Genomic DNA, 12,312 nt, shown 5'->3' with positions numbered 1-12,312 from the left:
GCACTCTTCCAACACTTTCATAACGTCCATTTTTCGTTAAGCGAGCGCGTGCACACTTGTGCATGTCTGATTATATATTGGTTACTGATCTGGGATTGGTGCAGATCAATGAAGGTTTGAGCAAAAATCATATGCACCAAATGATTAGGGGTGGAATTTAGGTTTACCACAGCGAATCAGTGATTCTTAGCTGATTCTCTCAGTCACTTGTGTCATGCCATGCACCTTCTTAGGGTTATTCTAACACTATGAGGTCGCTGAGATGGAGTTCTTAGTTCTAGTAAATGTGAATGCTTCAGGGATGAGATAGCTGGAGAATTGGAATTAGCACCTAAGCAGCATCATATATATAATTCAAAAGCCATTGACCAACTATAATTATGATCTTCTGGCAAAGGTAAAATAGCTTCCACATTATTTTACCATCCAAAGTGCTTTAAGAGGGCCAATTCCTCAAAATTTTCGTAATAGAGGTTAGCAGCTTCTTCTTGACTAAAATAGAGCAGCCTCTAAGAAAAGATTTAAAATCTTCTAACTGTTTTGATCCCGGAGTGCTTCTCATCTCTGAATATCCTTCCATTCCTTTCAATCGAGGTTCTTGAGCAAATAACAAGGGCTAATATATTCCATCCTTTTCTATCAGTCTTCAAAATCTTTTCCTCCTTTGCATTTACATCAGATCATTTCAATATACAAACCAGACTATAGGGTCAACGTTATGGAGCCAATGTATAGAAACCACATTCCTCATTTGTAGTAATTTCTCACAACTAGAGTTTTAAAGGATTTGCACTTGGTTTGCTCTTTCTATCTAAGTATTGGAAAAATTAATTAATGCCAAGCAAGGATTAACTTTACAAATTTGTAAAATTCATATTAAACTTCAAGGCACCAAAATTTATAGAGCCAATAAAACTTTCCCACATAACTCACTTGTAGGAACTTTTTGCAACTGGAGTTGTTAAGTATTTGTACTCAGCTTTCTCTTATTCCATGTATTGATTTTACAAATTTTACAAATTTGGGTGGATCTTAAGTAATAATTCTAGGGGAAAAATTATGTTGAAGTATGTGTCATGTTATTTAGGTTACCACAAAGTTTTGTTCTGCCAAGCTTCCACTTGATAATTTGCTGAATAACATGGTTTAGCGTTTGGGGAGGTAAGTGATTATGCATTGTCATCACTTTCTTAATTTGCAAGTTTCTTAGTCTGGCCCTCGCTGAAAAGAATGAGGCAACTATATAACAATTCTTGGGAAAGTCAATCATGGAAAATATAATAGTGCTTCATCATACCAAACCACCTGTGTCACAAATGCTGATTAATTTACAGAATATATTTTCTATAAACATATTACAGTGGACAAAGAGAAGGTAGGTTAATCTCATATCCAGTAAATTTGAAATATTGGTAAACCAATGGTTGTGAACCAATTTCCAAGTGGCTGGGTATATGTTCACATTGTCCTAGATTGTTGTGCAGATGTCTGGGCTCTCAAGGAGAGTCAGCAGTGCCATGCACATGTATTGTATATGCTTTTCCATATGTACGTAAGCGTTCAGGCATAAAAGTTGCATTACAAGTTTTTAAGATTATGCTGGTTTTTGATGCTTTACATTTATTAGCATAATTTTAGCGATCACGTAACAATCTATATCAGTCTATATTATTTTTTTTGTTAGCATGATCATGTATCGGTCAATATCATTTTTTTTTGTTAACGTGATTCTGTATCGGTTAGTATTATTTTTCTTTGATAGTATGATCCTGTTAGAGTAATTTTTAAAAATTACATGATAACTTGCTTCAGCGAGTATTTTATTTCTTTATTAGCATGATCGTACATCATTTTATATTATATTTCTTGTATGGAGTTTGTACACATATATATAACCCCTAAGATGTACCAAATATGACAAAACAAAAAAAATAAAATTATTTTTCTCTCTCTTTTTCTTCTGTTTTTCTCTTCTTTTGCAGATATTTTAACAACATTTAATTCCATTTGATGGGGGGAAAAGTGGACCACCCCACACACATACGATTAAAGCACCTGAATCTGACGGCAAGCGTAATCTTAATAAGAACGACCTCGGCAGGAACGACCTCGGTAGGTACGACCTCGGCAGGAACGACCTCGGCAAGCACAACCTCGGCATGGGTCTTGGCTGAGCAAAGGCCAATTGACCTCGAGTCGACCCCAACTTCACCAACAGTCAAGTTGGTCCGCCTAAAGAAGGGATCACCAAATCCTCCATATCCAAAATCAAATCCCGCAGTCTCCGCCACAACGGCTGTCACTATTTGAATCCTCACAATCCCAACTGATCGCCAGCTAGCCTAAAATTTCACGTCATCTAAGATAATTCATTTAACCCAAGATTCACGCAATGACATTTGATTGCATGTAACCGCTATACCCCCTCCTATAAAGAGGGGGGAGAACTCCAGGGAGGGGATCATCTTCTCCCCTCGCCAGAAAACACCTCTGCATTAAAAATATCTCCAAATTCCTCTCTGACTTAAGCATCAGAGGGCCTTCGCCGGATTCCCCGGCCAAAAGCTTTTTGCAAGTCCGCCGGAGACAGCCGTCCGCCACCGCACTGCAGCAGAAGCTCCTCCTCCTTAGTTCGTGGTCACCCCCGGGTCTATTTTCCAGCAACAGTTGGTGCTAGAGGAAGGGCCCGAGTCATGATCATGAGACTAAGGAGAAGAGGGGCTTCTAATGCCTCCAGACACCACGCACCAATCCTTGGTCGCTCGGTCCAGAATCCACCACCGAGGCCTCCAACAGATCAAGTGCCGCAAATCCAACCTGAAGAGTTCGACGTGCTGGTGCAGCGAGTCCAAGCACTAGCCACTGCAGTCCAAACTCTGCAACCAGTGGAGGCTGTGGGAGACTGAACGGATCTAATCCCAATCATGAGAAGATCGATGAATCGCTTCAAATCATAGCACCTGGAGACTTTCCTTAGCTGCTATAGGCGTGGATCACTGGTTCTTTGATGGTGGAGGAGAACAAGAGCCAAGCGAAAATAGGCTCTTCTTCCTTATGGCCTAGGGTTCTTGGGGACGGCGGCATATGTGCATAAGAGGAAGAGAAGAGAAGAGAATAGGGTTTTTTAGGGAGAAAGGAGTATCATCTAATTTCATTCCATCCATATACAAAATACGTGAGTATATATACACATGGTTAATCATGACCTAAATTAAAAAAATTTCCCTAGGCTAAACTACATGAGAAAGCACTCAACCCAAGCCCATGTACACCCATGACTTGCATTCTCTCTCCCTTTGAGCTTAAACCTAGCCCAATAATAGTTAGCCCCCTCAAGACCCAAATACTTGAGTCTCAAGCAAGTAGAAGACCAAATCCCATCTCTACCTAAATCTGAAACAAGCCTGGAGTCGACCCTTTAACAACATGAGTCGGCCCTTGCTCTTCAGGGATCGACTCATTAACAGCATGAGTCGACCCTTGCTCTTTAGGGGTCGACTCATTAACAGCATGAGTCGACCCTTATACTGTTTTCACTGCAGTTTCTTGCATTCCTTACTTTGGATGCGCCATACTTATGCCCATAATCTCTACCTTGGTGCTCCAAATCCTCTGCAAGCTCCACCTGGTTCGTTAACCCCATCAATCCCACACAAGAGAGAAAACTATCCCGTAGAAGAATCTTCGTAAGTGCATCCGACTGGTTCTTCTTCGTATGAACTTTAACCAGTATCACCTCACCTTCTTCCACCAGCTCCCTGATCCTGTGGTATCTCATGTCTATATGCTTTGTGCGAGCATGATAGACTGGATTCTGAACCAATTGCAGAGCACTCTGATTGTCGCTGTGCAGTACCACCGTACTCTGTTTCACCCCCATCTCCTGAATGAGTCTCTTCAACCAAAGAGCCTCCTTGGCAATCTCTGTGATCCCTATATACTCAGCCTCTGTGGTGGAAAAGGCCGTGATAGGTTGAAGGGTTGATCTCCACGAAATCGGTCCACTAAATATGCTGAACACATAACCTGCAGTAGACCTCCTCGTATCCAAATCACCTGCAAAATTTGCATCCACAAACTCTTCCAATGGACCTGAAAACTCCCTTGAGGCATTGGAGTTCCTCCCATGTCCATCTTGCTGCTCAAAAGTTAGACCAAGCTTCCGAGTTCCTTGTAGATACCGAAAAATCCACTTTAGTGCCTGCCAGTGCTCCTTCCATGGGTTTGCCATGTACCTACTCACCTAGCTCACTGCATGTGCTATGTCTAACCTACAACACATCATAACATACATCACGCTGCCCACGGCACTGGCATATGGAACTCTATCCACGTACTCTTTCTCTTCATCTGTTTGGAGGCACTGCAACTTTGAAACAGACATATGGCTTGCAAGCGGTGCGCCAACCGGTTAGGCTTTATCCATCCCAAACCTAATCAAGACCCTCTGAATGTATCCTCCCAATGATAAGTGGAGGACACTCTTGCTTCTATCTCTGTTAATCTCCATTTCAAGAATTTTCTTGAAAGGACCCAAATCTTTCATCTCAAATTCAGCAGACAATGCTGATTTCAGCTCATTTACTACATTGATACTCCTGCTGGCAATGAGCATATCATCCACATATAGAAGCAAATATAGAGCATTCTTCTCATTCACATCCTTCACATAGACACGATTATCATGCTCACATATGGAAAATCCAAGACTAAGAATAAAGGTATCAAACCTCTTATACCACTGTTGGGGTGACTGCTTCAAACCATAGAGAGATCTCTTCAGTAGACACATCTTTTCTTCCAACTCCGGCTGCCTGAAACCAGCTGGTTGCTGCATGTATATCATCTCCTCTAGGCTCTCATGTAAGAATGTCGTCTTCACATCCATCTGCTCCAATTCTATATCATACTGTGCTACCAAAGATAGCAATACTCGAATTGAAGTATGCCGCACTACCGGAGAGAATACCTCTGTGTAGTCCACTCTCACTCTCTCTGTGAATATCCCTTAACTACTAGCCTTGCCTTGTACATAATTCTACCTTGCTCTGAAGACACCTTTTTCTTCATGAAAATCCATTTAGAACCAATGGCCCAAGCACCTTCCGGTAGATCCATAAGTTGCTATGTCCTGTTCTTCTCAAGAGACTGCATCTCTTCCATCTTGGCTTGAATCCATGACTTCCTTTCTGAGCTCCCCATGGCATCTTCAAATATCTCTGGATCTCCATTGGCAGTAATGAGAGCATGGGAGATAGTCTCATCAATGCCATACCTGACAGGCTTAAAGATGATGCGCTTTTGCCTTGCAGTGCAACTCCCCTGACAAGGTCCCTCAAACCGAAACTCTGTGACTCTACCTGCACCTCTTCTTGGACTGATGGCCCTCCTAGATAGTCCTCCATACGTGTGGAAACATGCCTACCAAATTCCATCTCAAAAGAAACACATTTCGAGGTAGAATTTAAAGGAATATCACCTGCTAGCGAGTGCTATCCACGGCTGCCTTGTCCAGCCTTTTGCACTTCATCTGCTACTCCTAGCCTCATCAGGATGCTCTCTTCATCAATGATAACATTCCTACTAATGGTGGACTTCTGTGAATGAGGATCCCACAACAAATAACCTTTAACCCCTTATGGATATCCGATGAAGACCATCTGCTGTGATTTCGGATCAAGTTTGCTTCTTTCGGTTGCCTCCACTAATGCATAGGCCGGGCAACCGAATACCTTTAGGTGGCCAAGCTCCACTTTCTTCCCACTCTAGATCTCCTCTGGAATGCCTCCATTAAGCTACCTGTTAATAAGAAAACAAGAAAAAGTTATCGCATCACCCCAAAAAGTTTTGGAAAGTGATGTCTGCAGCCTCAAACTCCTAGCCTTCTCTGTCAATGTACGGTTCATCCTCTCGGCCACACCATTCTGTTGAAGAGTCATCCTTACTGTGAGATTGCATTTGATGCCATGCTCCTCACAGTACCTTCTGAACTCAGAGCTGTTTGCCATAAATGCAAGGCTCATATATGTCATTTCCTTCCTTTTGCACTACTGAAATCAGACTTCCCTTGCCGAGTTCCGTGAGCCCCCTGTCACTCATATGACCCATCCGATAGTGCCACAGTTTGTAGACCAACTGCTTCACCTATGCTGTCGCCAACACCTCTGCATCATCTGTCACTACTAAGCCTTCCATCTCATAGAGATTATTGGTCATCCTTCTGCCCTTCATCACCACTAACGCTTTTTTGGTGATCCTCAAACAGTCGTTGTCCAGTTAGCTTCCAAAAGCACACCCACGCTTCTCTAGATAGCCCAATGAAATCAGATTCTTCTTCAACTTCGGGACATGCCTGACATTGGTCAATGTTCTAATGACTCCATCATACATCCTCACCTTTATGATACCTACACTAGCAATCTTGCAAGGATGATCATCACCAAGGCTTACACTTCCTCCATCGGTTTTCTCGTAAGTATCAAACCACTTTCGATGTGAAGTGTAGTGATACGAATAGGCTGAATCTAGAGTCTATTGGCTATTATGCTTCATTGTTCCATCTGACACTACCAGTATGTCATCCCCACTGTCTTCAAATGGAGGAACACCACCATGACTGGCCAAACTTCCCTTGGGAGAATTCTTTTCCTTCTCAGATTTCAACAAAGGACAATTCCCCTTATGTGTCCAATCTGATGACACTTATAGCACTTCCAAGCCTTCTGCTTGCCCCGAGACTTAAATCTGCCCTTGGACTTCTTTCTAACCCTTTCTCGAGGCCTTCCTTGCCTCTCATTTACAGTAAGTACCTTTGAGTTTGAAGCTCCCTTACAGATCTTTTTCCTTTGTTCATTAGACCGAAGAACACCAATCACCTCTTCATAATTCAGGGTGTCTTTTTCATACACCAAGGTAGTGATCAGCCCATCATATGATCCTGGAAGAGAATACAGCAGTAGAAGGGTCCTATCTTCTTCCTCAATCTTCACATCAAGGCTCATGACCTCCGTGCAAACTTGATTGAACTTCTGAATATGAAAAATCAGATCTCCTCCCTCTGGCATCCGCAGACTATACAACTGTTTCTTCAACCACAATTTATTAGTCATACTCTTGCCCATATATGTGTTCTCTAACCTCTCCCATAGCCCTCTAGCCGTTGTCTCTGAGCAAATCTCAGGTAGCACCTGATCAGCCAAGCACATACAAATCGTGCTAAAAGCAATCTCCTCTAACTCTTTCCAATCTTCCAAACTAATTCTTTCCGGTCTTTTCCTAACCAAGACCTTATAGATTCACTGTTGCACCAACAAATCCTTCACCCTTTGCTGCCATAGGGTGAAGTTTTTCTTTCCATCGAACTTCTCAAAATCCGCTTTGAGATTTTTCGAAGCCATAACATCAAAAAGAATTTTAATGAACGCAGAAAATTCTGTTTGGAAGGCTTACCGCAGATTTTGATTTTCCTCTATCGAATCAGCAATCAATAGCTCTGATACCAATTGTGAGAGACTAAACGGATCTGATCCCAATCATGAGAAGATGAATCTCCTCAAACCACAGCACCTGGAGACTTTCCTTAGCTGCTAGAGGAGTGGATCATTAGTTCTTTGATGGTGGAGGAGAACAAGAGCCAAGCGGAAATAGGCTCTTCTTCCTTATGGCCTAGGGTTCTTGGGGTGGCGGCTTACGTGCTTGAGAGAAAGAAAAGAGAAGAGAATAGGATTTTTTAGGGAAAAAGGAGTATCATCTGATTTCATTCCATCCATACACAAAATATGTGAGTGTATATATACATGGTTAATCATGACACAAATCCAAAAAACTCTCCTAGGCTAAACCATATGAGAAAGCACTCAACCCAAACCCATGTGCACCCATGACTTGCATGCTCTCTCTCCCTTTGAGCCTAAACCTAGCCAAATAATGGTTAGCCCCCTCAAGATCCAAATACTTAAGTCTCAAGCAGGTAGAAGACCAAATTCCATCTGTACCTAAATCTGAAACAAGCCTGGGGTTGACTCTTTAATAGCATGAGTCGGCCCTTGCTCTTCAAGGGTAGACTCATAAACGGTACGAGTCGACCCTTGCTCTTCAAGGGTAGACTCATTAACGGTACGAGTCGACCCTTGCTCTTCAGGGATCGACTCATTAACAGTATGAGTCGACCCTTGCTCTTCAGGGGTCGACTCATTAACGGCATAAGTCGACCCTTACACTGTTTCTACTGCAGTTTCTTGCATTTCTTGCTTTGGATGCACCACACTTGTGCCCACAGAGGCCTCTCTTATGCCGCCTCCACGAGTTCACATTGGATCAACACTCCCTCCAGATGAGCTTGTGTCCCTAGGCCGTAATCCCCATTGCTCTTCAAGATAATGGGGAACGGTGCCATCACCAGGGTTCTTACCGGGCATCTCCTCAGAGGGAGCCGCCAAGGAGTCGCTAGGATAGAAGGCCGCAGCCTTCTGAAGCTAAGTCAACCCCAGGCCAGTCAGTATCGGGACGGACCACCATGGCGACTTCTCAAGGCAGGGAACTCGATAAGAAGGTTGAAGAACTCGAACGGCAAATTAAGGTGCTCCGGGATCAAAGAGTAAGGCATGAGGACGACCCCGATTTCAACTCTCCTGCCTAATTGAGGATGAGCCAATCCCACCGAGATTCAAGATACCCCAAATAGAACCGTATAATGGGACAACCGATCCACTAGATCATCTGGAGAGTTACGGAGCCCTCATTTTTCGAAGTTGGCACTCCGAGAATCTCAAGATGTATTATCAATAAAGCCCTTTTAAGGATCTCCAATGTTTGAAAATCCAACCAATAAGACATTCTTCAAGGATTTCTCCTAACCATTCAAAACTTCTTCTAATGATGATCTGCTTATGAACCACAGGTCCCTATTACAACAGAAAGCGTCCCCATAACACCAGAAAATGCTTCGAGTCACTTGGGGAGACCTAATGACGTTCCGACCAAGCTCGGGATGCCCCGTTGTGTTGACCGTGAGCTAAGTCTCTCTCGACCTCGGATACTACCTAATGACGTCCCGACCAAGCTTGAGACGCCCTGCTACGTCGACCGTGAGCCAAGTCTTCCTCGACCTCGGGCACTACCTAATGACATCCCGACCAAGCTCGGAATGCACCGGTGCGTCGACTACGAGCCAAGTCTCCCTCAACCTCGGGTACTACCTAATGACGTCCCGACCAAGCTCGGGACGCCCCGCTGCATCGACCGTGAGCCAAGTCTCCCTTGACCTCGCGGACTACCTAATGACATCCCGATCAAGCTCGGAATGTCCCACTGCGTCGACCGCAAGCCAAGTCTCCCTTGACCTCGGGCACTACCTAATGACGTCCCAAACAAGCTCAGGATGCCCCGCTGAGTCGACCACGAGCTAAAGCTCCCTCGATCTCGGGTACTACCGAACAAAAATTCGACTACAGTCCGAGATGCCTAAGGCAGACACTACGGATCGAAGCGCACTCAAGCTTGTAAAAGCTCACGATTCCAACAGTCGAATAATAGCTCGACCTCGGCCCGCACTACAACTAGATCTGAGCCCAGAGACTTAGTAAAATTCTTCAAAAAATGCCGGAATCAGATTCAAAAGTGAATGATGCGCGAAGTCCTGTCCAAACAATCGAAGACAAAGAATTTGTCGAAAACACAAGTAGAGACAAGTTCAAAGATGCAACAAAATTGAAGAAAATGTATATTTTATTGATAAAGAGCCTTGAAGCTAAGTACAAGGACACTGACTCCGAAGTCGGCCCGCTTAGTCAAACAATAGCTCTAGCGGCCGACCTCATTTACAAACGACAATAAAAAAAGGAAGAAGAAGATGGCAGAATCTCAGGCCGCCTCGGAAGTAGTGGTGACCTCTGCACCGGCCTCGAGGCAGTCCGCTGGAGCAGCCTCGGGAGCAGCCTCAAGAGTCACTTCGGGAGCACCCTCTGAGGCTTCTCCAGATGGGATCTTAGGAGCGACCTCAGCATTCACCTCGGTCTCGGCCTCGACGGCTACAGGGGCGGGACTCTCACACGCGCTGTCATCATCAACAGCCTCGTTTATCCTCAACGGCCCTAAACTGATGAGGCCGAAGATTACTGAAGTCGAGCTTGGGGCAAAGCCTCAACACCTAGGCCTGAAAGTCCTCAAGGCTGCGGATGAGCCCATCGACCGCCTCCTCCTCCAGCTCCTCTCGGTACTCGACTGACTCGCTAAAAATCTGCACCGCGTCTCGAGCTTGCTCCATTGCCTTCTTCTATCGAGCTTCAAGTTGCTCGATCTTTAGCTGGAGAATCCCCACTTCGTAGTTTTGGCCCGCAAGCTCAGACTGGGCATCGGCCAAGCATGCCTCGGCAGAACAAAGAGTCGATCTGGTAAGGGCATGCGAGGCTTCCTCCTCCTCAAGGCGCTCGGCCTTGAGCTTGAGCTCGGACTCGATGTCCTCCGCCCTCGCGGTGGATTCCTTCCACCTGGCCTTGCCCTCGGCAAGCTTCTTCTCCGCGACCTCCTGCCCTCTCTGGCTCCTCCGGGCCTCGTTTTGGTAGTCAGCCGCCGTGGAGACTAACACGTCAATTTCATGGAGGTGCTATAACGAGGAGGAGTAAAGGTTAACCGAGATTAAAAACTTGGAAGGATATGAAAATGAAAGCATGAGAAAAACTTACTCAGATGGTGGAACAGTAAGCCTAGTCCACAAAATTGCTGACCCCACTGACTTTGAGTTCGGCTCGGTCAGCTGGAAGCAGTGTGCAGCGGATGACCTTGCAAACGACTTTGCTATTGTGGAGGGCCAAGTCATACCCGAAAACCAACCACTCGAGGCAGTAGAGCCTCCTCTTAGGGCGATCCTCAACTCCTGAAGAGCTCGGGAGGTCGAGTCTTGAAGAGCTCGGCAAAGGAGCATGGGAAGAATTCGGGACCCCAAGACCGCTACCCAGCTTAAGTCCCGAGCACCGGAGATGGATGACCTTGCGGACTTTTGGAGGGCCTGAGGTCGGGCAAGCACAGGTTGCTGATTCCTCTACGGCCTCGGCAGGAGTCGCGTGCTTAGCGAGGCAAGCCTCTTCCGATCTGGATTCCCCCACCTTCTTCCTGTTGTTCTTCCGAACAAGCTCGGAAGTCTCAGCCTCAAGGTCTTCAACCTCCATAGGGGCAGAAGTCGAAGCCGGCCTAGGCCTCTTCCTAGGCATGGGGCAAGCTCCGCCGGCTTCGGTTGCTCTCTTATTGTACCTGGCGAGAAGGGCTTCGTTGCTAGACACCATCCCTGCGGTCTCTGAAAAAGAAAAAAGAAGCTCAAGTCTCAGACTAACCCTAAAAAGAGAAAAAAGAATAAAAAAGCAAAAGTAAAATGAAGGACGACGAAATGAAGGGAGGAGCAGTACAACTGCCCTTACCCTCAGGGCGCACCGAGCTTAGGCCGACATTTATTAGAGTCTCCTCGCTCAGGAGGTCGGTCAGAAGGATATCCCCCTTTAGACAGCGAAGAGCCTGAAGGATTTTCTGCTCGCCCGTGGTTAGTTCGGGGGTTTTATTATTGGGCTTAAGTATTGGCAGGCCCCACGACGGGTTGAACCCCCATGGATGCTCGAAGGAGAGAAAGAAAAACTTCTCCTTCCACCCACAAATGGAGGAAGGAGCGCCTTGGAAGAATGGCCTACCTTCCTGAAGGGCAAAGTATAGCCATCCTCTATCTGTGGAGTTAGATTTCAGCATGTAACACCCGCGGAAGACGTTTATCAAGGTCGGTATGCCGTGAGCGAGGCAAAGAGACAAGAAGCCAATAATTATCCTCCATGAGTTTGGAGCGAGCTGCGTTGGGATGAGATGATACATCTCCAGAAGCTCATTCATGAACTCGGGCAGGGGGCATCTCAGACTGGCCTGAAGTGTCTCTACATACACTCCAATCAAACCTGGGGGGGTCTCGTGACCCAGTCCTCTGGCCCCGCGAGCTCGAAAGCGAACTCGCGCAGAAAGAAGAACTGGGTTTGAATCGTGCCCAGTTCTTCCTCAGTCAGGTTTGACCCGACTCCGTCTAGGCCATGGCCCACCTCTGGCTCGACCTCCTTCCTACGGGAAGGAGCCTCAGTAGAACATGAAGCGCCACCTGACATCTGTCCCACTCACAAATTTAAAAAAAAGACAGAAGAGAACAAGGGAAGAGGAAAAAGGGTGAAGAAACAAAGAAAGGAGAAAAAGCAAGCCTCCAAGCAAGCGTGAGTGGAAAACCTACCGTAGTCCTCGCCGAAAGCACCGGCGGCTAGAAATGGAGAATCAAGAAAAACCTCCAAAAAA

This window comes from Phoenix dactylifera, unplaced genomic scaffold (genome assembly GCF_009389715.1).
Source record: "Phoenix dactylifera cultivar Barhee BC4 unplaced genomic scaffold, palm_55x_up_171113_PBpolish2nd_filt_p 000304F, whole genome shotgun sequence".
In the NCBI taxonomy this organism is placed as follows: Eukaryota; Viridiplantae; Streptophyta; class Magnoliopsida; order Arecales; family Arecaceae; genus Phoenix; species Phoenix dactylifera.
Note: the sequence above shows the minus strand (reverse complement) of the source record.